We start from the raw sequence: 23,736 nt of genomic DNA, 5'->3' as shown, positions 1-23,736 counted from the left end.
TTTTTTTTTTTTTTTGGTTGGTTGGTTGGTTGGTTGGTTGCTGGTCGGTCTGTGGGGTGGGAAAGGAGAGAGACTTCAGCTGACACGGTGCCTGTGCTACAGAGCTTCCCTCGCGTTACTCTCTGCCTCGTGGGGAAATATCCAGCTGTTCATCTGAAGGGCATTTACATCATGGTTTAGCGAGGGATCTCCCACGAAAAAACTCCCCCCTCCCCTTTCCTCTAGCTCCTTCCCCTCCCCTCCCCCCAAACTACGGACCCCAATACCTTAGGAATAACCATTCCAGCTGGTTATCTCCGGGCAGCGGAGACTGATGGACAGTCACTCCACTCTGCAATGTGAGTATGTGCCTGCTGCCTTTGAGGAAGGGGCAGCTGCTGCTCCCCTTATAGAGGCGTGTGTGGGGGTGTACCAGCGAAATGCAAGCAGCAGCGCACAACGCTCCAGTCTCCTGCATGGGCAGCGGTGAACCTTGAGGGAGCAGCTCCTTGTGGCTTCGCTGCTCGCTGGATATGCTGCTGCCGGTGCGGGGATGGTGGGATGGAAGGGAAGCAGTGTCCTTGGGTGTGATGGTATCGACCAGATGAAATCGTGTTAGGAAAGCAGTTACTGCAAAGAAGGATGGCTGTGAATACCTCTGCTGTGCACCCCCAGTAACGCTTTACCCCTCTTCCCCCAAAACCCATGTTCAGAGAATAGGGAGAGAATGCTCCCGAGTGAGTTTGCCGCTTGTGGGTTCAGATATGGAAAGGAAATGCTGGGAAGTCTCTTGCGGCGTGGGAGGTGGGGGGGGGGGGAGGTCAATCGGTAATGGAAGCTCTTCCCTGGTTGCAGTCACCACTGACACTTGTGGAGAGGAGGGAAATTTGCTGCCGCTCTCCATGCCTCTTTTCTTAAGATCCCGCTTGATCGTGACTGTGTGGGAGACAGGGAGATTCATTAAGCACATTCTTGTTTGGAGAAGGAAAAGGAGTGTGTCTATATACATACATACATACATATAAATTTCAAGGCATAAAAGGTCCATTTTCAGTGATTCCAAACTGCCTTTGTGTTCCATGTGTGGAAGCTGATGAGCTCCCTGTTCTGAAATTCCACTGCTGCTTCCTTCTGTTTCCACTCCTAGACAGAGGAAAGGGCATTTATTTTAGTACTACACCAGAAGAATAGGGTGGGAGGCAGTGAAAGGCAAAAATGGTGGCACAGTAAAATGGGTATTTTTAAATAAGGAATTTGCCTTACAGTAGTGATGACATATGTGATGTCAGGAACCTCAAGGAGTCTGAAGTGCTATTTCAAAGAGAGCCCTTTTTTGTAGCTGGTGTGTTGTGGTGGTGTTTTTTTTTAAATATAAAATTGTTTACCACATTGTTTCATTGCGACTAAATCAAAATATTGGAAATCTTTATTACCTAACTTGCCTCTCACTTCATCCCACCAATTAAATCATTTTCTGAATCTAGAGCACCATGATTCTTGATTCAGGCAAGTCTTCTTTAGGAACATTAGTAAAGTGATTGATATATAATCCAACTTCACTTCTTGATTCCTTCCTAATCATCATTCCAACGTAATGCCCACAGTGTGCTTGGGGTTGTTCAAGATTTAGATAAAGATATTGGGGGGTGGGGGCTGATCTAGAGTTAACTTACATCAGTGTAACTTCACTGTCAGTTACACTGGGGAGTGCATTTGGCTCAGTGAATACTGTAACATCAGGGATGAATTTGGCCCATGAGTTACTCTTAACATACACCTGTGTAAATAAGCTCAGAATAAATCCCTCAGGGGCTTATAAGATCGCTGTAGGCCATAACAATTGGTTCAGTATTTCTAGTGTTCTTACTAAGGAATGGACGGTAAGGGGCTATCTAAGCCAACTTTCTGGACACAGTTAAATGCATTAATGAGTGTATTAAATTGAAAGTAAAATACTTGATACCTCAGTCAGGGAAGACAATTGGAGTTATTTTGTTTCTGACCAAGCCTATGAATAGACAGTCTACGTATCCTTTTCTTCCCCAGGATGCATTTAAAAAGGATAAGTTTATAGAGTAAAATGTATTTTTGCGGAGATGGTGTATTTTCATTATCACCACCTCTTGACCCTCTGAAATAAGATATTAAGCTTAGCAATCCTCCTGGAAAGGTCTGTACCCTTTCCAATCTTCATATTTTAACTCCTGCTCAACCTTTAATGATTAGAAACAAATAGTGATGCGGTCATTTTGAAATACTAATATTGCCATCTTTCCAGAAAGATAGGCTTAATTCCCTGTATGACTTGACTTCCCTCACCTCTATTCTAAAGCAATGGTACTTTTAAAGAGTAAACAGTTTGGGGAAGCTTGATGTGTTAGGGATATAAGTTCACTGAAACAGTTGGTTTCTTATAACTCCAGGAGGTTGAGAAGAAGTATGCACCAGGTCCTGGTCCTATTGAAATCAGTAGCAAAACTCCACTGATTTCAGTGGGAGCAGGATAGGGGGCCTACATGTTGGTTCAGTGGGCCTGGTTCTTCTCCCTCTAATACTGGCATAACACCATTGGCTTCAAGGGGGGTGGGGGGTGGGATTCCTATTTTACCCTGGGGCAAGTGAAAGCAGAATCAGGCTTTTGTTGTATTTCATGGAGTAGTCAGGTTGAGTTGGGTATTTTTTTCTGTGAGGCAGGGCTAGTGAAAGGTTATAACAACAGTGAAAGTATTATTAAAAGTTCCCTGAGGTTAGGGAGATAAGTGGTATTTTTTTCTTGGGAATTTTAACATGCCTGTTCCCATGGCAAAATGCTTAATTCTCTTATCCCATAACTTTCATCTTAAAAGCTTTATTCCTATTTTTATTTATCCCAGTTTTATTCCTATTTTGATCTGAGCTGTTCTGGATAGTTTTAATGTGCAGAAGATTTTAATTTGAACTATATAAATTGCATTTTAATGTTAGTGTTACATGATCAGACAAGGAAAGTAACTTGCAATGGCTAGCTATGTGAGTGTTGGTTTTATGCATCTATTCATCTGGAATTCAACAAGACATGTATACTTACCATGGCAACCTCTACATCAAATGTTACTGAAGATATACTGTTTCAGAAATAGCAGCACCTTCTTAAAGAAATACAAACAATAACCTACCAAATTAACTTCAGTACGTATATCAGTAAATAAGGGAATAAAGTGTCTTGATCTGTTTTCTCAAATTTTAAGCATAATTTTCTTTATAAATAAATTTTGGTTTCACTCTATTTTTTTATTTTCTTTTGATGAAAAGGAAAGGGAAAAGTAGGGGAATTTTTAGGGCTGTCAAGCGATTAAAAAATTAATCACATGATTAATCGCACTGTTAAACAATAAATACCATTTATTTAAATATTTTTGGATGTTTTCTGCATTTTCAAATGTATTGATTTCAGTTACAACACAGAATACAAAGTGTACAGTGCTCACGTTATATTTATTTTTGATTACAAGTATTTGCACTGTAAAAAAAAAAGAAATAGTATTTTTCAATTCACCTAATACAAGTACTGTAGTGCAATCTCTTTATCATGAAAGTGCAACTTACAAATGTACAACTATGCACAAAAAAGCTGCATTCAAAAATAAAAAAATATAAAATTTTAGAGCCTGCAAGTCCACTCAGTCCTACTTCTTGTTCAGCCAATCATTCAAACAAACAAGTTTATTTACATTTGCAGGAGATAATACTGCTTGCTTCTTGTTTACAATGTCACCTGAAAGTGAGAACAGGCGTTCTCATGGCACTGTTGTAGCCGGCATCAGAATATATTTATGTGCCAGATGCGCTAAGGATTCATATGTCCTTTCATGCTTCAGCCACCATTCCAGGGGACATGATGATGGGTTCTGCTCGATAACAATCCAAAGCAGTGTGGACCGATGCATGTTCGTTTTCATTATCTGAGTCAGATGCCACCAACAGAAGGGTGATTTTCTTTTTTGGTGGTTCAGGTTCTGTAGTTTCTGCATCAGAGAGTTGCTCTTTTAAGACTTCTGAAAGCATGCTCCACATCTTGTCCCTCTCAGATTTTGGAAGGCACTTCAGATTCTTAAACCTTGGGTCGAGTGCTGTATCTATCCTTAGAAATCTCACATTAGTACCTTCTTCACGTTTTGTGAAATCTGCAGTGGAAGTGTTCTTAAAATGAACAACATATGGTGGGTCATCATCTGAGACAGCCATAGCATAAAATGTATGGCAGAATGCGGGTAAAACAGAGCAGGGGACATACAATTCTCCCCCAAGGAGTTCAGCCACCAATCTAATTAACGCCTTTTTTCTTTAACAAGTGTCATCAGCATGGAAGCATGCCCTCTGGAATGGTGGCCGAAGCATGAAGGGGCATACAAATGTTTGGCATATCTGGTACATAAATATCTTGCAATGCCAGCTACAAAAGTGCCATGCGAACATCTGTTCTCACTTTCTGGTGACACTGTAAATAAAAAGAGGGCAGCATTATCTCCTGTAAATGTAAACAAACTTGTTTGTCTTAGCAATTGGCTGAACAAAAAGTAGGACTGAATGGACTTGTAGGCTCTGAAGGTTTACATTGTTTTGTTTTTGAGTGCAGTTATATCTACATTTGTCAGTTGCACTTTCACAACAAAGAGATTGCACTACAATACTTGTGTGGGGTAAATTGAAAAATACTATTTCTTTTGTTTATCATTTTTACAGTGCAAATGTTTGTAATAAAAATATACACTTTGATTTCAATTACAATACAGAATACAACATATATGAAAAGTAGAAAAACATTCAAAATATTTAGTATATTTCAATTGGTATTCTACTGTTTAACAGTGTGATTAAAACTACGATTAATCGTGATTAATTTTTTTGTTAATCGTGTGAGTTAACTGCGATTAATTGACAGCCCTAGTAATTTTCTTTCATGTGATTCCAACAAAAGGAAGCTACTTTTGTTTTCAAACATATCCTGTATTTTAAGATCTGAATGAATTTAAGTTGATGACCATGTAATCAAGAATTTTGATATGCACAAAGAAGGTTCATTTTCAAATTGTAATAATTACAGGAAATTTTCTTTTAGGGCCACTTGAGTTTTCACCCTTTGCCAACACTTGGCATATAATACTTTGGGTTTTTGTTTTATTTTTAAACTGTGCAAACATCCACTCTCAGGTGTGTGCAACACCTTGGATGGTTTGTGTGTGTCCCTGCCCTGATGCAACCCACCCTACATGCCACAGCAGAGTAAACTTCACTGAGCAGGACTCCATCCCACACAGAAGATGTGCATCCTCTGTGTGGCTTCTTCATATCTGGTAACCGTACTACACTGATGCCATTCTCTGTGGCAGAATTTGGCCTTTAGTTCAGAAGGTAGTGTGGAAGCTATTGCCAAGTTACTTACCAGTAGTTTCTGCTGAGATTACTACAGTCTTCCATTGTGCTTAGAAAAAGGATAGCTTTTTTGAAGAAAAAGGATAGAGGAGACCTGCTGCCCACCTCCCCCCCAAGGGGCACACAGAGACGTGCCAGCAGCAGGCCTAAGGCAGCTCCCTGCCCGCTCTGCCTCCCTCCGCTCCCCTTCGCTCCCGGAAGCAGCCGGGATGTCCCTGTGGCCCCTTGGTGTGTGTCCGTGTCCATGCACTTCCTCTGCCCAGAGCACCAACTCCACAGCTCCCATTGGCTGAGAACTGCGGCTGATGGGAGCTGCGGGGGCAGCGCCTGCGGGCAGCAGTGCATGGAGACCCCCTTGTTTCCCCCTGCCTAGGAGCCGCTGCTGGAGGGGTGTGTGTGCCGGTCACTTTGGGAGCCATGCCGCCTGAGGTAAGTACCGCCCCTAAACCCGCTGCCCCAGCCCAGAGCCTGCACCATGCACCCGAACTTCCTCCCACAGCTTGCACCCCCTCCTGCACCTCAAAACCCCTGTCCCAATCAAGATACCTCACTTTATTTTCATTTACTTCCCATTACTTATAGGAGGAGGATGAAGGAAAAAAAGAGTTAAAAATGGGGGGGGAGATAAGAGAGAATGTTCTTTTTCTTGGCTGGGTCACAAGGGGGGACCACGAAAATGAAGCTGCATACAGGACCCCACTAACTCTAAATCTGCCATTGCTCCAGTGCTGTCTTTTCCCCAAGGTTTCATATCAGAAGATATGGTGTGGAGTGCAAATAGATCATTCTTGCCTACACTGCTGCAGCTGTATAATTTGGGTTGTTTTTTTTTAAAGTGTATTTTAAATACAAATTCACAAACTTGGAAATTCAAAGGCAAGTCTGACATAAGACATTTTGCCCACTTACACTGATGTAAATTCTGTGTAACCTCCATTAACTTTGTAGCAATTACTCTGAATTTACAGCTGTGTAACTGAGTAGAATGTGACCTCCTGACTTCAACTCATGGAGTTGAGGCACAAGTCAAAGGCAGAGGATAAGTCCCTGGAAAAATAATGGAGCAGGTCCTCAAGGAAACAATTTTGCAGCACTTGGAGGAGAGGAAGGTGATCAGGAACAGTCAACGTGGATTCACCAGGGCAAGTCATGCCTGACCAACCTGATTGCCTTCTTTGATGAGAAAACTGGCTCTGTGGATATGGGGAAAGCAGTGGACGTGATATATCTTGACTTTAGCAAAGCTTTTGATATGGTCTCCCAGAGTATTCTTGTCAGCAAGTTAAAAAAGTATGGATTGGATGAATGGACTGTAAGGTAGATAGAAAGCTGGCTAGATTGTTGGGCTCAATGGGTAGTGATCAACGGCTCAATGTCTAGTTGGCAGCCTGTATCAAGCTGAGTGCCCCAGGAGTCGGTCCTGGGGCTGGTTTTGTTCAGCATCTTCATTAATGATCTGGATATTGGGATGGATTGCACCCTCAGCAAGTTTGAGGATGACACTAAGCTGTGGGGAGAGGTAGATACGCTGGAGGGTAGGGATAGGATCCAGACTGACCTAGAGAAATTGAAGGATTGGGCCAAAAGAAATCTGATGAGGTTCAACAAGGACAAGTGCAGAGTCTTGCACTTAGGACGGAAGAATCCCATGCACCGTTACAGGCTGGGGACCGACTGGCTAAGCAGTAGTTCTGCAGAAAAGGACCTGGGGATTACAATGGACCAGAAGCTGGATATGAGTCAACAGTGTGCCCTTGTTGCCAAGAAGGCTAACGGCATATTGGGCTGCATTAGTAGGAGCATTGCCAGCAGATCGAGGGAAGTGATTATTCCCCTCTATTTGGCACTGGTACTGGTGAGGCCAGATCTGGGGTACTGCGTCCAGTTTTGGGCCCTCCACTACAGAAAGGATGTGGACAAATTGGAGGGAGTCCAGCAGAGGGCAACAAAAATGATCAGGGGGCTGGGGCACATGACTTACAAGGAGAGGCTGAGGGAACTGGGCTTGTTTAGTCTGCGGAAGAGAAGAGTATGGGGAGATTTGATAGCTGTCTTCAACTACCTGAAGTGGGGTTCAAAAGAGCATGGCGTTCGGCTGTTCTCAGTGGTGGCAGATGATGGAACAAGGAGCAATGGCCTCAAGTTGCAGTGGGGGAGGTCTAGGTTGGATATAAGGAAAAATATTTCACTAGGAGGGTGATGAAGCACTGGGATCAGTTACCTAGGGAGGTGATGGAATCTTCATCCTTAGAGGTTTTTAAGGCCCGGCTTGACAAAGCCCTGGCTGGGATGATTTAGTTGGTGTTGGTCCTGCTTTGAGCAGGGGATTGGACTAGATAACCTCCTGAGGTCTCTTCCAACCCTAATCTTCTATGATTCTATGATTTAATTTAGAACTTCAGTCTACTTTAATCTGTCTATTTTTCAGTTTAAAGCCTGATCTGTTAAAATTTTTACTTAAATACATGTTTTTGTTTTCCTACTACTGTACTTAATTTTATTAAAATTTTAGTGAATTCAAATGGCATATTTGATATTTGGAAGAAATGTTGCATGCCACAGAATATTATGAAAGAATATTATTAAAATAAGTATTATGTTAAAGAACCCAAGCATTTAGTACATTAGTTTAGTTAAAATGTAGTGTGTGATAAATTAGAGACCGGCCACTGTGCTACTAATTTATTATTGTATTATGGTAGCAACTAGAGGCCCAAGTGATGAGTATGTTACTGTGTTTCAAGGTACCGAATGGGACTCCTAGTAAGAGAGAGCAGCTGCTTGAAGAGTTAATATTCTAAATAGGTGAAACAGACAAAGGCAGGGAGAGGGGACTTATTATCCCCTTTTTGCAAATGAGGAACTGAAGCACAGTTCAAAGGTCTGATGTGAAACCCACTGAAGTTGTTGAGATTCTCTCTATTGACTTCAGTGGACTTTGTCTCAGGCCCTAAAGTGACTTGTTTGGGGTCATGTATGAAACTTGTGACAGAGCCAGGAACTGAACCCAGATCTCCAGTCCAGTACTTTAGCCCCACGACCAATTTCTCTTTGCACAAAATCTTTCTTTCTCTCTGTGCCTTCAGTCCTTGTTTCAAACCTACTTCTTTAGGAAGCTCTCCGTAGTTGACCTCTAATGCTCTCTATTTCTCTTACCTCACCTTATTCTCAAATTAAAAAAAAAAAATCAGTCAAGCTTCAAATACTATACATTCTAGATCTTGCCTGACCCCATCTTTCCTGTTTTCATTTTCTGTGTTTGTCTACTTTAGAATGTAAGCTCTTCAGGCAGGGACTGTTTTCATTTGTGTAAAACATCTTGCCAACATTTATTGACCTCCTTAATAATTAAATAACAATAAACGGGGAGTTTTGACAGGTACAGAACTATGATAGAAGGGAGACATAGTTATAAAGACAGGCTTGGAGGCTGGAATAGTTGCAAGTACTGATTGCTTAGGTTAAGAAGAATGAAGAGGGAAAAAGTTGCCTTTTTACTACATGGTCAGCCGTTTCGATATTATAGTTAGTTTCTGCTGATGTTATGTGGTAGGTGACAAATTTTCTTTCTCTTTGTATTTAATTTTGACTCTGTGCCTGATAATTTGTATTGTTCATGTGATGTGCATTTTGACTTTTTTGGTCATAATCAAACTGTAACTTTCATTACAATAAAAAATATTAAATTTGAAAAGGAGCTGAGTACTAAATTGGTGGTTTTCAACAGTGTTCTAATCTGTGAGGTTTTTTTGCTTAATGAACGGTTTTTATTCATGCCAACACTTCAGCTTAATGTTATAGGGCTTGTGGGTGTTAGGGAACAGAACATATTTCTATGTCTGTGAATATGATCCCACACATTTTTTTTAAAATGGGAAATTTTTTCACAGTCCTTATATGGCAAGAGATTTTTTTTCTCATACCCATGAATGTTCTCTATTGCAGCTATTTTGCAGTTTAATCTTCCTGATGAGCTGTGTGCTATATGTTTGTTAAGAGTCAGATGTGAAATGTTCTTCATTTGTTTGCTGTGGAAAATAGCTTACAATATGACCTACTCAGTCATATATAGCATACAGGCTACTATCATTGGGAGAAATGATGCTCAGATACCAATAGGTCAACATCATCATGTTCACATTACGCCTCTGGCATTTAGGGCAGCGACGAAGCTCCTCCACTCCTGTCTGTTTCTGGCAAGTCTTTCAATGGTTCCCCAGCTGCGCCCCAGGTTTTTCACCTCGGCTTCCACAGCTCTTCCCCAAGTTGTTTTTGGACAGCCTCTTTTTCGTTTGCCTTCAGATGTCCAACTTATTGCTACTCTGGTGATGGAATCAGTTTCCATCTGAAGTACATGGCCAGTCCATCTCTAATGCCTCCTGGCAATGATGATGCTCATATCCTCTTGGCTGCACTGTGTCAGTAGATCTTGGTTTGAGATTGTTCTGGGCCAAAAGATACGGAGGATTTTTCTGAGGTGGGTTGTATGGAATGAAGAGAGTTTGGACATGTCATACTTTCTGATTCCCCAGCATCTGTAATATAAAGTAATGTTGAAAGTATGCAGCTCTGATAAATCTTGAGTTTGGTTTTGGTGTTGTATTTTGATGATTTCCAGACTGTATTTAAGCTCCTGAAGGTGTTCCTGGCTTCGTTGATTTTGTTCTGGATATCCTGGCTTATTCCACGATCCTGGCTAATAGTGCTGCCTAAGTATGTGAATGTTTCTACGTTGGTGAGAACATAATCCTCTATCCGTACTGGTGATGGTGAGGCAATATTAAAGGTCATGATATCTGTCTTATTGCAATTGATTTTCAGTCCAATTTGCTGGCTGAATGCGTTGAGTCGAGTTGTTTTTTCTTGCATATGGTATTGGGCATGTGATAGGAGAGTGAGTTCATCTGCGAAGACCAGGTCTTCAAGGAATGAGAAGGGTGTCCATTTAATGCCTCTAGGCATATCTTCTGTTGTACGCTGCATTACCCAGTCAATGGCAATGCTGAAGAGGATTGGAGACATGACGCACCCCTGACGTACTCCTGTTTTGACTTCAAAAAGTGAGCTCACTGTAATCAACATTGCATGTAAAGTTGAAATAAAATTTTTTGATGGTGTTGATTATACGGAGAGGATTCCATATGCCCGCAGAATGTGCCATAGGCTGGTCCTGTGAATGCTATCAAAAGCCTTCTGAGAGTCTATGAAGTTTATGTAGAGCTGCTGTTGCCATTCTAAGCATTGTTCTATTATGTTTCGTAGAGTGAAGATCTGGTCTGTGCATCCACGCCATTTCAGAAAACCAGCTTGTTGTTTTCTGAGAATGCTATCAACTGCCTCTGATATAAGCTGGACTATGATCTTACACAATACTTTGCTTGGCACGGATAAAAGTGTGATACCATGCCAGTTATTACAATCACTGAGAGTTCCTTTCTTTGGTATCTTCACTATAACCCCATTGGTCCACTCATCTGACACTTTTTCCCTTTCCCAGACTACTGTGGATAGATGCTGCTAACTCAGGATTCACCTTGAACAATTCTGCATTCAAGTTATCCTTGCCAGGAGCTTTCCCATTTTTTAAGGATTTGATGGCTTGAATGACCGCTTCCTTAACTGGGGTGTCTGTGTTGATATCTAGATCTTTTTCTGCCTCCTGGATGTTTGCTTCCTCTTTAGGTGGCTCTCTGTTCAGTAATTCTTTGAAATGCTCTGTCCAGCGTATTTATTGTTCTTTTCTGTTGTTAGTAGGTGGCCTTGTTTGTCCCTGATGAGAGTGTTTGTTGGTGTCTGCTGTTTACCACTGATAAGCCCCGTCATTTTGTAGATTGTTCCTTGTTCACCACGAGCAGCTGTATCCTCTGTTTGTGTTGCCAGATTATCAGTATAATGTTGTATGTCCGCTCTCACAAGGCGTTTGACCTCCTGGTGTGCCTTGCTATACTGCTTGCGGTATTTGTCCTTTAGCTTCTGGGATTTTTTGTCTAAAACTTTTTTCTTCGGTGCTCATCTGGTTTCTATGGTGTTCCATGTGCTGGGTGTAAGCCACTCCTCCATTCTCTTCTGCCTGTAGCCTAGACAGCCTTCACTGATCTGTTTATAAATTGCTGTTACTTTGCCCCACTTCTTATTGATCTCCTCATTTGCATTCCCCTCCTGTTCATCAAGGTCTGCAAGTGCCTGAAACATGTTCTTTAACTGCAGAACAAAGGCTTTCTGTATTTCAGGGGACTTTAGCTTGTCAATGTCATAAAGTCTATGTCTCTTGTTTGGTGGACCCACGCTTCTCAGTTTTAGATTGATGGAGGCTGTCACAAAGTGGTGGTCGCTGCCAACATCTGCACCTCTTCTCACTTTCACAGCTGTCAGTGAGCGTCACCATTTGCCGTTGATCATCATATCGTCAATCTGGTTCTTATCTCTGCCATTTGGAGAATACCATGTCAGCTTGTGGATTTCACGATGTTGAAATAGGTTTTCGCCAATGACTAGGTCATTCATATTACAGAAATCAACAAACCTCTCTCCATTTTCATTCATGGTGCCACACTCATGTCTTCCCATTGCTCTATTGTTGTTTGTGTTGTCCTTATGGACCTTGGCATTCAGGTCCATAAGATGGTTAGGTCATGGCATGGTCATGGCATGGTACTCTCTCTAACTCTGCCTGTAATGTAAGGTATAATTTGTCCTTTACTACTTCATCACTGTCATTTGTCAGAGCATAGCACTGAATCAGGGTGATCTTAATCGTATTTCCCTTTCAGTCTGGCTCTCATAAGTCTGTTGCTGATGGAGTTCCATTCAAGCAGCGAATGCTCCAGTCCCTTCTTCAAAAGGATGGCAACACCCTCATGGTGTTGTCCATCATCCCGCCCAGAACACAGCAAAGTTTCTCCTGATCTCCCTTGTTAATCTCCCTGATCCCATCCATCTGTTCTCACTGACACCCAGGATATGTAAGCTGTAACGTCTCATCTCTGCTGTGACTTGATCTAGCTTTCCTGTTTCATACACTGTCCGTATGTTCAGAAAACAAGTTTGGTTTTTGTCTTGGTGTTGAGCACTTCAGTCTTCATGCCAGTGGCTTCCTTTCAGCTTTCACCACTGGCAGTCATACAGGTCATTGACTCCTGAAGGCCATCACACACAGTAATGGTCTGTTTCTTTGCTGTTTCCATAACATATTTTGTTTTTTTATGGGGCAGGGTTGTTAGCCTTGTGCCTAACCCCCAACCTGGAGGAACAGGGTGTTTGTTTTGTCTGGCCCCTCCCTCACAGACCAATCCAGTATGGCTGAACCTACCAGAAGCAAAAAGCTCCCACAGACACAGATCTGGGGATGGTTGGAGCACGCAAGCTGTCCTGCCACGACAAGGCACAGACACCAGAAGACAGATACCAATAGGTGTAGCCACCTAAATTGAAATCAATAAGGCAGCCCTCTGGCTATTGTGGCCTTGAACTGTGACTCTTATCTACTTTTTTCTCTCTAGATTGGAGGTAGGTACCCTTCATAGAATCATAGAATATCAGGGTTGGAAGGGACCTCAGGAGGTCATCTAGTCCAACCCCCTGCTCAATGCAGGACCAATCCCCAACTAAATCATCCCAGCCAGGGCTTTGTCAAGCCTGACCTTAAAAACCTCAAAGGAAGGAGATTCCACCATCTTCCTAGGTAACACATTTCAGTTTTCACCACCCTCCTAGTGAAAAATTTTCTACTAATATCCAACCTAAACCTCCCCCACTGCAACTTGAGATCATTTCTCCTTGTTCTGTCATCTGCTACCATTGAGAACAGTCTAGAGCCATCCTCTTTGGAACCCCCTTTCAGGTATTTGAAAGCAGCTATTAAATCCCCCCTCATTCTTCTCTTCTGCAGGCTAAACAATTCCAGTTCCCTCAGCCTCTCCTCATAAGCCATGTGCTCCAGCCCCTAATAATTTTTGTTGCCCTCTGCTGGACTCTTTCCAGTTTTTCCACATCCTTCTTGTAGTGTGGGGCCCAAAACTGGACACAGTATTCCAGATAATGTCAAATAGAAGGGAATGATGTCGAATAGATGGGAATGATCATGTCCTTTGATCTGCTGGCAATGCCCCTACTTATATAGCCCAAAATGCTGTTGGCTTTCTTGGCAACAAGGGCACGCTGTTGACTCATATCCAGCTTCTCATTCACTGTAACCCCTAGGTCCTTTTCTGCAGAACTGCTGCCTAGCCATTTGGTCCCCAGTCTGTGGCGGTGCATGGGATTCTTACGTCCTAAGTGCAGGACTCCTTGTTGAACCTCATCATATTTCTTTTGGCCCAATCCTCTAATTTGTCTAGGTCCCTCTGTATCCTATCCCTACCCTCCAGCGTATCTACCACTCCTCCCAGTTTAGTGTCATCTGCAAACTTGCTGAGGGTGCAGTCCACACCATCCTCCAGATCATTAATAGTGTTCAGCCTCTTTGACATTTCAAATTTGTGGTTTCTTGGCCATACAGCCAACTGAGTACTGTAAGACCAGCTAAGATTTTTGTATATTTTGACAAAGTGACATATTGCATGACATGTTGTCATGTAATAACAGAAGCTTTGTTGTCATGTCACACAGTATGTCTGGTGAAGTAAATGACTGATATTTGGGAGAGACAAGGTGGGTGAGGGAATATCTTTTATTGGACCAACTTGTGTTTTGTGGTGATATGTAGTCAGCACTGACTAAGGAGAGACATAATTGAGTACAAGAATATGAAGAGTATAGCACTGAGGATCAAGTTTTGTTTAGGGTCATCTATGGGGAAATAATCAAGAGTAAAGAGTTGAGACTAAGAACAGAAAAGGATCACAAAAAGGATCCTGATGTTGAGATGTGAAATTGTCTTCTAAAACTATGTCTGAGTCTCCATTTCTGAGATGTTACAATTAGAATATGGACAAAACACCAAAACTGCAGTGGATGCACAAAATGATCTGACACTACAGTGAATTTACCTCTTATTTCTATGATTATGATAACCTCTTATATGTCATGTGAAAACATGTTTTAATTATTGTAAGGACAGCATACAATGTCTTGACCTCCCATCCTGCAGGGTGAATTCCAGTGACTAAAACTGATTTCAACCCTAAAAACACTTCCATCTTGTATACAGGAGGAATTTTAAGGGCCAGCTCTCTGTTGCCTTCCAAATATATAGATGATACCTGGTATAGTCTGTGATGCTTGCAAGTGAGGCCTGGATGATGTAACTGGAAACGGATGGAAGTTCACTGTGTGGTCAGAGCTCTGGAGTGGGAGGCTGCACTGCTGGGGCAGATGAGGTGGCGCAGCCCTGGCTCCACGGCAGGACTTGCCCTCTCCTCCCCAGGTAGCGGCTGGGCCCTGGCAGCTCAGCATCCCCGGGGCTGGGGCTTCCCCTTCCGGCCACGGCTGGGGGTGTGGCGTCCTCGCCCCGTCTAAGTGTTGCAGCTCTGAGAGTGCAACTGCCCCGAAAGAAAAAAGGATGGCTGGAATGCTGCCCCTGGAAATGTGCCGCCCCAAGTATGTGCTTGCTTTGCTCGTGCCTAGAGCCGGTCCTGGCCACACCCTATGCCTCCCTAGTGGTCCCCAAATCTATCTTCTGTCCTCGCTTCCTCCATTCCTCTTTCCTGCCCCAACATATAGGAAAACATTTTGGTCCCTCAGGTTCATCTCGTGGAATTTCTTGGACCTCTATGGGCCTAAAATATTCATGATGTAGAATTGTCGTGATCATTCTGGGATCATCAGAGAATCCAGTCTGATTTACATGAGGAACACAGTTATAGAACCATAAAAATGTAGGGCTGGAAGTTCATCCCTCTGCACCCAACACACTGAGGCAGGACCAAGTAAACCTAGACCATTCTTTACAAGTATTTGTCTGGTGTTGAGTAGAGCGGCACAATTATCTCCTGTGTCTTATATAAGAAAGACACTTCTATTAATATGCCCCAGTATGTTAGGCTTTTTCACTGCTGCATCACATTATTGGTTTATGTTCAACTTGTGATCCACTATAATCCCCAGATTCTTTTCAACAGTACTACTGCCTAGCCAGCTATTCCCAATTTTGTATTCATTGATTTGCATTTTTCCTTCCAAAATGTAGTACTTTGCATTTTATTGAATTTTGTCCTGTTGATTTCAGACCAATTCTCCAATTTATAAAAATCTGTTTGAATTCTAATCCTGTCTTCCAAAGTGCTTGCAACCCCTGCAGGCTTGGTGTCACCTGCAAATTTCATTATACTCTCTGCTCCATTATCCCAGTGATTAATGAAAATGTTGGATAGTACCAGACCCAGAACAAACCCCCTGCAGAACCCTATTAGATATATGCTCCCAGTCTGATAGCCTCCCTTAGATCTGATAGATAACATATAGGGGCAAATTCTGTTCCCTGCTGCACTTGGGTATAGCTCTTTCTCACTTAAATGGGAGCATATTGCATCCTGAGATGAGTTTCAGTGTAAACAAAGAGATATTACACATATATATATAATATGGATTTGCTCTTCTGTGAATTTTCTAAAATTGCGTACCTAAGTGTATACCATGGAAAGGAGCTACTTTTTGAACTCTACTCATCTTATCTACAATTTATGATCAGTATTAATATTTTTCCAAGCTTTGTTCATTTCTTTAATAATTACCAAGTAGCTCAATTAGATTTTAATTTACATAATAAAATGCTTGCAATTTTCTTTAGATTATTGTTTAAGTATAAAGGAGGCTAATCAGATCAAAGAAAGAAATGTCATCAAAAGGCTTCTCATTTGTAATGCTTTTCACTTGTAGTACTAATATATTCCGAATTAGGAAGTACTGATCTAATGCAGTAGCTGTATCCATTATTTTCAGAAATGAACAACCCATTAAAGTTTCAGTACTGAAATTAAATGCTGATATTGTCTAATGATAGTGTGTATTGTATGCTTAACAGCATACACATTTAGTTTATGCATGAAATGCTAGAGCACAGATATGTTGTATGTATAACCACACATATGCTGTATGTAACAAACTGGTTTGTAAATGTCATCCATTGAGCAATGTGTGTGATTCAAAGCTACTTCCAGGATGAAGGTAAACTTCATAAGAGTAAAGGAGTACTTGTGGCACCTTAGAGACTAACCAATTTATTAGAGCATAAGCTTTCGTGAGCTACAGCTCACTTCCTCAGATGCGTACTCCTTTTCTTTTTGCGAATACAGACTAACACGGCTGTTACTCTGAAACCTTCATAAGAGTGTCATGGATGTCAAAAAAGTAGGCATTTCTTTACCGTGCCATTTTAATGGTAACAATGTTTGTCACTTTTAAATAAAGAAGTAGTTAGTATGTATTCTGTAAGGAAGACTTTTTGTTTTGTGTCATAAAATGCAACTATTTTTGTTCTTTTGCTGGGATTACATTTGATATTGCAGTAAGTTTTATAAATACTGAAAGATTTTCCTGGCAAAGCCATGTTTAATATTCCCATGGGAGCATATATGAAAGAAGTCATGATGATATATTTGATAATATAGAAATATAAAAATGTCAAAAGGCTTGACTTGTTATCTCATGGAGGTTCAAAATCTGTGCTCTGGAAGCTCTTTTAGAATAAACATTTTCATACATTCTGCTAAGCAAATTATAGGGAAATGTACTTTTAAAAAATAAGCATTAATACACTGCTGTTGAATAATTATTTCCATTTATAATGGTGATAATGTATAAACTATGGCAAGTTAAAAAATTAGTCATGGGACTGTCTCTCAGAAGTAGAGGACTGCTGCAACACTGTAATCATCAGTGCTATTTTTATGTGGACCAGATTTAACATAAATAGGTGCAATACAAATTGTCATCTTCTATTCAGTCCTTGCCCATGATTTTCTTAATTTTCAGAAAATCTCTCTCTCTCTCTCTCTCTTTGAATTTCTTGTTTTTAATTTTATACAAATACCATTCATGGGTAGGAAAAACAAAAACTGTTCACTGTACAACTCACATCTTCTCCCCCATTTTATTTGAAGTTCAACTAAGTTTGTATGAGATGGCATAGTAAATAGCTGTATATACTGGAAAACATTTAATTAGCCCTGTTTCTCAGGTTCATTTCTGTGTAACAGAACTGTGTAACAGTTTAAAGTGCTGCTCAATTTATATTATAAGTGCTGCTCAATTTATAGCACTAGGGTCTGATCCAAAGCCCATTGAAACAAGTGGAAATCTGATTGGCGTTAGCTGTCATGTCTAAGATCCCTATTCAGATAGCACTTGAACATGTTTTAAGTACATTGATTCACTAATACAGTGGTTCTCAGACTTTCTTATATTGTGGATTGTTTCTTAAAGTAGAGGACCTTTCATGACCACCTTCCCTCCCAACTCCAGTCCTGCATTTATGCTGCAGCAACTGTATTAATTCAGTACTTGAGAAAATAATTTTAAGACAATAATGAGGCACGATGAAAAGAGACTCACTTTGAGGTGGTGAGTTTGGCTGCTTGCTTACATTTTGTATCATAGGGTGGAGAATATGATGTTTATTAGGACTCTCACTTCCTGCAGCTTCCACTATTCTCTTCTCTCTAGCTGATTTGGTAACTTAATTCTGGCCTCCTATGTGTTACTACTTCTCCACTTTGGGTATCAGGAAATCTGGTAAAGCAGAATATATATTACTGTACCAATTTTTTGGGGGTTATGAAAGACATGAAGTAATTACAGAGGGATTAGTTGTTTAGAGTGTAGAGATCAGAAATTCCACTGGAAACACCAGTAGAATCCTAGACTGGGCGATAGGTATCAGGAAGCCTCACTTTATTGGTAGGTGCTTCAACCTTCTACCCAAAGCAGCTCCATGGGCCACTGGGAAGTTCTCTGCAGAACACCAGTACCCTGTGTAGAACAGCAGGAGAACCACTCAGCTAGTGTGTAATTATTTAGGGTACAATCCTAGACATGGAGTAGAGACCAGCTGAAAGGGTGTTCCTCTGTTGGGGTCAGAGCCCTTATTCACAACCTGTTTTGGGGCCTATGGAGCTGGTCCAGGTTTATATTGAAAGTCACAGAGTGGGTGAAAGACATTCAAAATGGTCTGTTCCTCCTCTAACATGCCATTTTGAACTAGTGGGTCTTGTGCCCACAACCCCTTCTGTTGTGAGATTTACTGGGGAGATGTGGAGTACTCTAGCGTGATCTGTCTATTTTGTGTCAAATCTTTAGTGATGAGCAGCTGCAACCATTCACTGACTTCAACAGGATGTGTAGCTACTCAGTACCTCCCAAATTTTTGCCCATCCATTCATATTCTCTGTACAGTAGAAATACAATATTTTTGCTGTTTGAAAGGTCTTTCTGCCCCATGCTGGGTTTTATAAGTACTTAGATGCACATTTTGAGCCTGCTTCTACTCCTATTTATGTTGATGGGAGTTTGGTCAGTGACTCCACTGGGTACAAGATCAGACACTTCAGAAATAAAACCACTACCCAACACACATGGTCTCTATGGTTTCCCCCTGATTTTAAATAAACATTTATTTTTTAAAAAAAAATTATATTAACCTTTTGTTAAAGGGACAAGAATAGAAAGCAGGCCACTCATGGTAGAGAACGAGTTATTCATAACTGCATTAGGATAGTACTCGGCTGTGGAGAGGGTATAGATGCCAGGATAGAGAGGACTTGCTTTTGGTTAGATATTGCCAAAGCTGCTAAAGACATTTTGCTTAGATGCACTATTAAACAAAAAGTTGCAGGAAACTCTTTACTAATTAAAAAAAAAAAACCAACCCAAACCCTAGTCAAATCCAATGGTGTGATAGGGAGAAAAACATAACTGGAAGATCAATTAGGAGTAAGAAATAAGGATGTTGGGTTTGCTAGGTCTGGTTGCTGGTATACAACAGTGGTGGTTCCTTTATATTCTTTTGGTACATAAGCCCTAGAGGGCTGGAGAAGCCTCCATGGTCCCTTTAAGAGGGAGAGCCAGGAGTCTGGAAAGGAATGGGAAGCTCACCTGGAATTAGCTCAATGTCCCTTCTGTGACTCTCGAAACAGCTCAGAATAGCTCATTCTCTCTCCCTCCCCCAAGTTGGCTTACTTTTCATCTTTATTCTTCTAACAATTATTTTTCAGTAAGATTTTTTTGGTAGCAGTAGTGCAGTTTTTCTGCACTCCCTGTCATGCCAGCCTTGACTATTGTGAGTACAGGTGCTTGAAAATCAGATTTTCAAATAAAATGTTTGTGATTTAAAAATAAAATTGCATGCCTATAATCTTAAGAATCAGTCAGGTCAGTGACTTTCCCCTGCATATCCCTCAGAATTTTGCCAAAAGAGATTTTACTTGGCTTTATATATTTTGATATCCCCTCTCTAAATGGAACTAGTGTCTGCCCTATATTTTCCCTCCTAGGCCATTGATCCAACTCTTCTGCAGAAATTCAAAGTGGAACCCAGCCAAAGATTCTTCTCCCATCCGTGGCTTTCAGATTTCTTCCACTGCACAGTAGAAGGATTGATCCCACTTTTCCATCAGGGTCCCCAACTTCTCTCCCAAACTGGAGAGACACTTCCTCTCAGCTTTGCTCAAGTTTGATTTTTTTTATTACTATAATTCCTAAAGTCTAGAAAACCTGCATCAAAATTCTACTATAATGGCAAGGCAATTTTTGATAACTGATGTTAGAAAAAATTTACCAGCCCAGGGAGGCTCCATTTACCAAGATCTCCAGTTTACTACAGAAAGGATTAGACAAACTCATGTTCACATGATCAGTCTGACGTAAATACCACAGTCAAACTATTTGGCTTTGTCTTGATGTGCTTAATATTTTACAGCAACGAGGGTTTTAGTTCCAAATAGAAATCTAGAATTCCCTCATGGAAGTTGAATTTGGATACTAACCAAAGCACCCTTTATCTGTTGCAACATCTATCTCTTTCACATAGCCATAAAGACAGCTTTCGTAAGTGTACTACATTCATTGGGAATTTCAAGCCTGTTTGACACAGAAGTATCTAAGAAATATATTTAATCATTTTAGTTGAGAAGGCAAAGATCTATGCAGTGATTTATTCTATCCCTTTATAATATAATTTCTAGTGTTTTATCTGTCTAGTTTTAAATGATCCAAATAATAGGGCTTCTACCCCTTTGCTTGGGGAAACTGTTCAAGAGCCTAACAATTCTTTCCGTCTCAGGATGCTGCTCTTGATATTCATTCTTCCAGTTAATAACAGTGCCACCTTAAATTATTTTTTCCTTGATGTTTTTACACTTTTCATATATTTGTTGAATGTATCCTCCCTTTCAATTTTTCTCTCAGGTGAGTTATGCACATTTAACTCTTTTGATTTCTCCTATGTCAATTATCTTAAAGACAAAGTTGTTATATCTACTAGGCACAAGTTACTAAATAAAAAAAAAGGGAGTTTCACAGAAATCAAGAAATAATTTTTCATTCATTTTACCCAGCCTTTCAGTCACAGTTAGAAAGAAAGGGGATCTTAATTCTTCTGATGCCAGGAGGGCACTGAACATTTATTTAATTATGTTGGCAGAATTTGTCAAGGTGGCAGGCTATTTGTTTTATGTAATTGTGGCAGCTTTGAAATAGGTATAGGTCAAAGCTACAGATTTTGGATCCTAACTTTTCCTTTTTTGAGAGTGTTAAATTCTGGTATGGGAGGGGTATTGATTCAGGTTCATTTCTATTTCTAGAGAGACCGTTACAGCACACACTTCCAGGAGGAAATAGGACACTTTAGACTGAGCAAGAGCAACTGTAGGAATCATCAAGCTTGAAGCTTTCACTGGCATAGGACTGCAAGATGGATGGAGGTCCATCAGTATGTTCTCAAGAGCCAGATCTGCCCGCATAGAAGTTTGGTCTTTAGCAAACTCCTCACTTAGGAGAATCACACTTCATTGCATAGTTTGATACTTACTTTCTCATTTCAGTTAGATAAGAGTGTGTGTGTGTTTGGCTGTACTTCCAGAATGGCTTTGAGACATGCTACATAAAAGGGTTTTTTGTTCCACCTGGTTTTCTGCTAATTTCATTGCCTCAATCCACTAACTTTGATAGTATCAGTTTAATGACTTTTACATCAGAGTGACTAAATTAAAAAAACTCAAAGCAATTAATGTTAAAAAAGTGCATTCTAGTTAAGAATTTTTCTTTATAATAAATACTTACACTGCAATATAACATCTGTTTTTAAGAAACTTTTTAATGCACAAAAAGGATAAATCATAGCCTAACCAAAGAACAGAGCGATCTCAACAATTAAGTTACCCACAAAACTGCCTTTTATTTTTTTAAATCCTTCATCCTTTTCTTACCATCCTTATGTGGTTTGTCCTCTTTTATATAACTTGCTCTCATTTCTTTTGAGGCCAGACTTCTTCTAGGTACTGGAGAAATCCACATTAGTATTCAGTGTAACAATGTGTGTAGTCATCCTCGATTGTAAAACAAAACGAACACGCACACACACACACACACACACAAAATTGAATTCACATTAATAGAGATTGCACAATTAAGATCTTGTATTGCAGACCTCAATTTCCAGCAACAAGCAAGATGATCAGTATAAGAGTTAAACATCTTTTTAAAAATGTTCAGCATGCTGTGATCTAGGAACTTACTTTTTCCCCTCTGGGTTGTCAGTTCCATCTGAAGGATAAGGATACTGTGCAGTAGACTAGTATTCTGAAAGTGATTTAAATTGTACATTGTGCATGCAGGTTTTTTTTTTCATATCAGCCTAGTTAGTAAAATGTTAGGGTGCTTATGTAAGTTTGGTACATGGTGTTGTGGGAGGTAAGTGCTTACACGAAGTGTGAACGCTAATGAATACATTGGAGAAATCATAGAACAGAATTGTCTTGTGCAGACTGTCAACTTAGAAGGTCCCTTCCAGTCCTATGTCTGTGTTCCCTTAATCTTTATTGGGAAAACAATTGAACATTCTTCTTTTGAGTAGAGTCCTGTAGGTGCTCCATTGTAGGTGTGCTTGCATCCTGTGCTGATGATTGGAGAAGTTTTGTAGCAGTGTCTGTTCACCCCGCACGCACACTGTTCCCCCTGCCCCCCATGCTCTGCCATGAGGCTAACCAGCATTGTGTGGGTGAACCCCCTTAGTTCTTTATCAGCCACCCTGGCTGGAGACGGTGCTTTTAGCAATCCATTCATCGGATTGTTAACTCTGTTAGAATTCAAATAGCTAGTTACTCCTTTTCTAATCCTAGAGTTCCTCTAGTTCTTTTTCTTTCCCTAAACAACAAAAAAGAAAAAAACTTTCCCCCTTGTCTGGGGATTGCCCCAGCATGGAATATGCCCAGTTCATCAGGGTTTAAGAGGTGTCTCTCATGCAAAGAGGCCATCCCAGTAGTGGATGGACATTCCCACTGCATCTGTTGCTTTGGGGAAAGCCACATTTCCCAAAAATCTGGTCTCTGCAATCAATTAAAGTCCAGATCTTGGAAGGACTGAGAATTGAAACTAAAACTCTTCCTCATGGAAGCAGTGCTCTAACGATCACCAGATCAAGAGTCACCCAGGCAGTGTGCATCTTTCCCACAGCCCTTGACATCTAAGGACTGTGAGTCAAAGAAAAAAAACATGGACCCCTCGTGTAAGGCTTAAAAAAGACAGCTGTGAGTCCCCAGAATGAGCCAAAGACTAGCCAAAAAAGATCTTCGGCACATTCGGTATTGTCGGTATCGATGGCACCGAAGCCATCCAGACCTGGTATCCATGGCTCATGAGGATCCAGTGTATACGCCTGAAGACCTGACGGGCACAGGCACTGAAGCAATGGTACCACCAGGGAACAGCAAGGACAGGGACTGCACCACCTCTGGGAGGATGCTGCTGGTATGGACATTAGCATCGGCACAGTCAACGGCATGCCATCCAGCCTCACAGTGCCTGGTATGGCCAAGATCACTGACCCCCTCGGTGCCATCGACCAGCACCAATGACCACCATCAGTACAGAATAATGACGGCACCACAAGAGTTCAGATACTCAAAGAACCTCCCGGTATCCGAAATACGAGGCTTTATCTCAAACATGGGAATCTCCACTGGTACCATGTCATTCACCTCCATTTTCTAGTGGAGCATCTAGGAGAAAATCTGTGATGGGTTCGGTCACAGAGACCCCTTGGGACTGTCATCTGATGTGCTGAAAGTATCTCTGAGTCCATTTTCCCTTCCAGCTTGGGACTCCAGAACCCTGTCTTATTGAGCCAGACATGCTACTGTGCTGCAACATAGACCCAGGTCTGCAGGCTTTAACTAAAAACCACTCAGCAGGTTA

At 41.1% G+C, this 23,736-nt stretch overlaps 1 protein-coding gene across 1 annotated transcript in view; it reads left to right on the top strand.

Moving 5' to 3' along the window:
* The first annotated feature begins 286 nt into the window (after positions 1-286).
* Positions 287-23,736, top strand: part of LRRC7 (leucine rich repeat containing 7) — a 379,972-nt gene continuing 356,522 nt past the window's right edge. The window contains exon 1 of the mRNA XM_084637479.1: positions 287-338. The gene's annotated coding sequence lies outside the window, so the exon portion shown is untranslated. The remainder of the gene's footprint in view (positions 339-23,736) is intronic.

Source organism: Lepidochelys olivacea (genome assembly GCF_965140295.1).
Source record: "Lepidochelys olivacea isolate rLepOli2 genome assembly, chromosome: 8".
Classification (NCBI taxonomy): domain Eukaryota; kingdom Metazoa; phylum Chordata; order Testudines; family Cheloniidae; genus Lepidochelys; species Lepidochelys olivacea.
The sequence above is the reverse complement of the archived record's forward strand: the minus strand, read 5'-3'. Positions and strand labels throughout refer to the sequence as shown.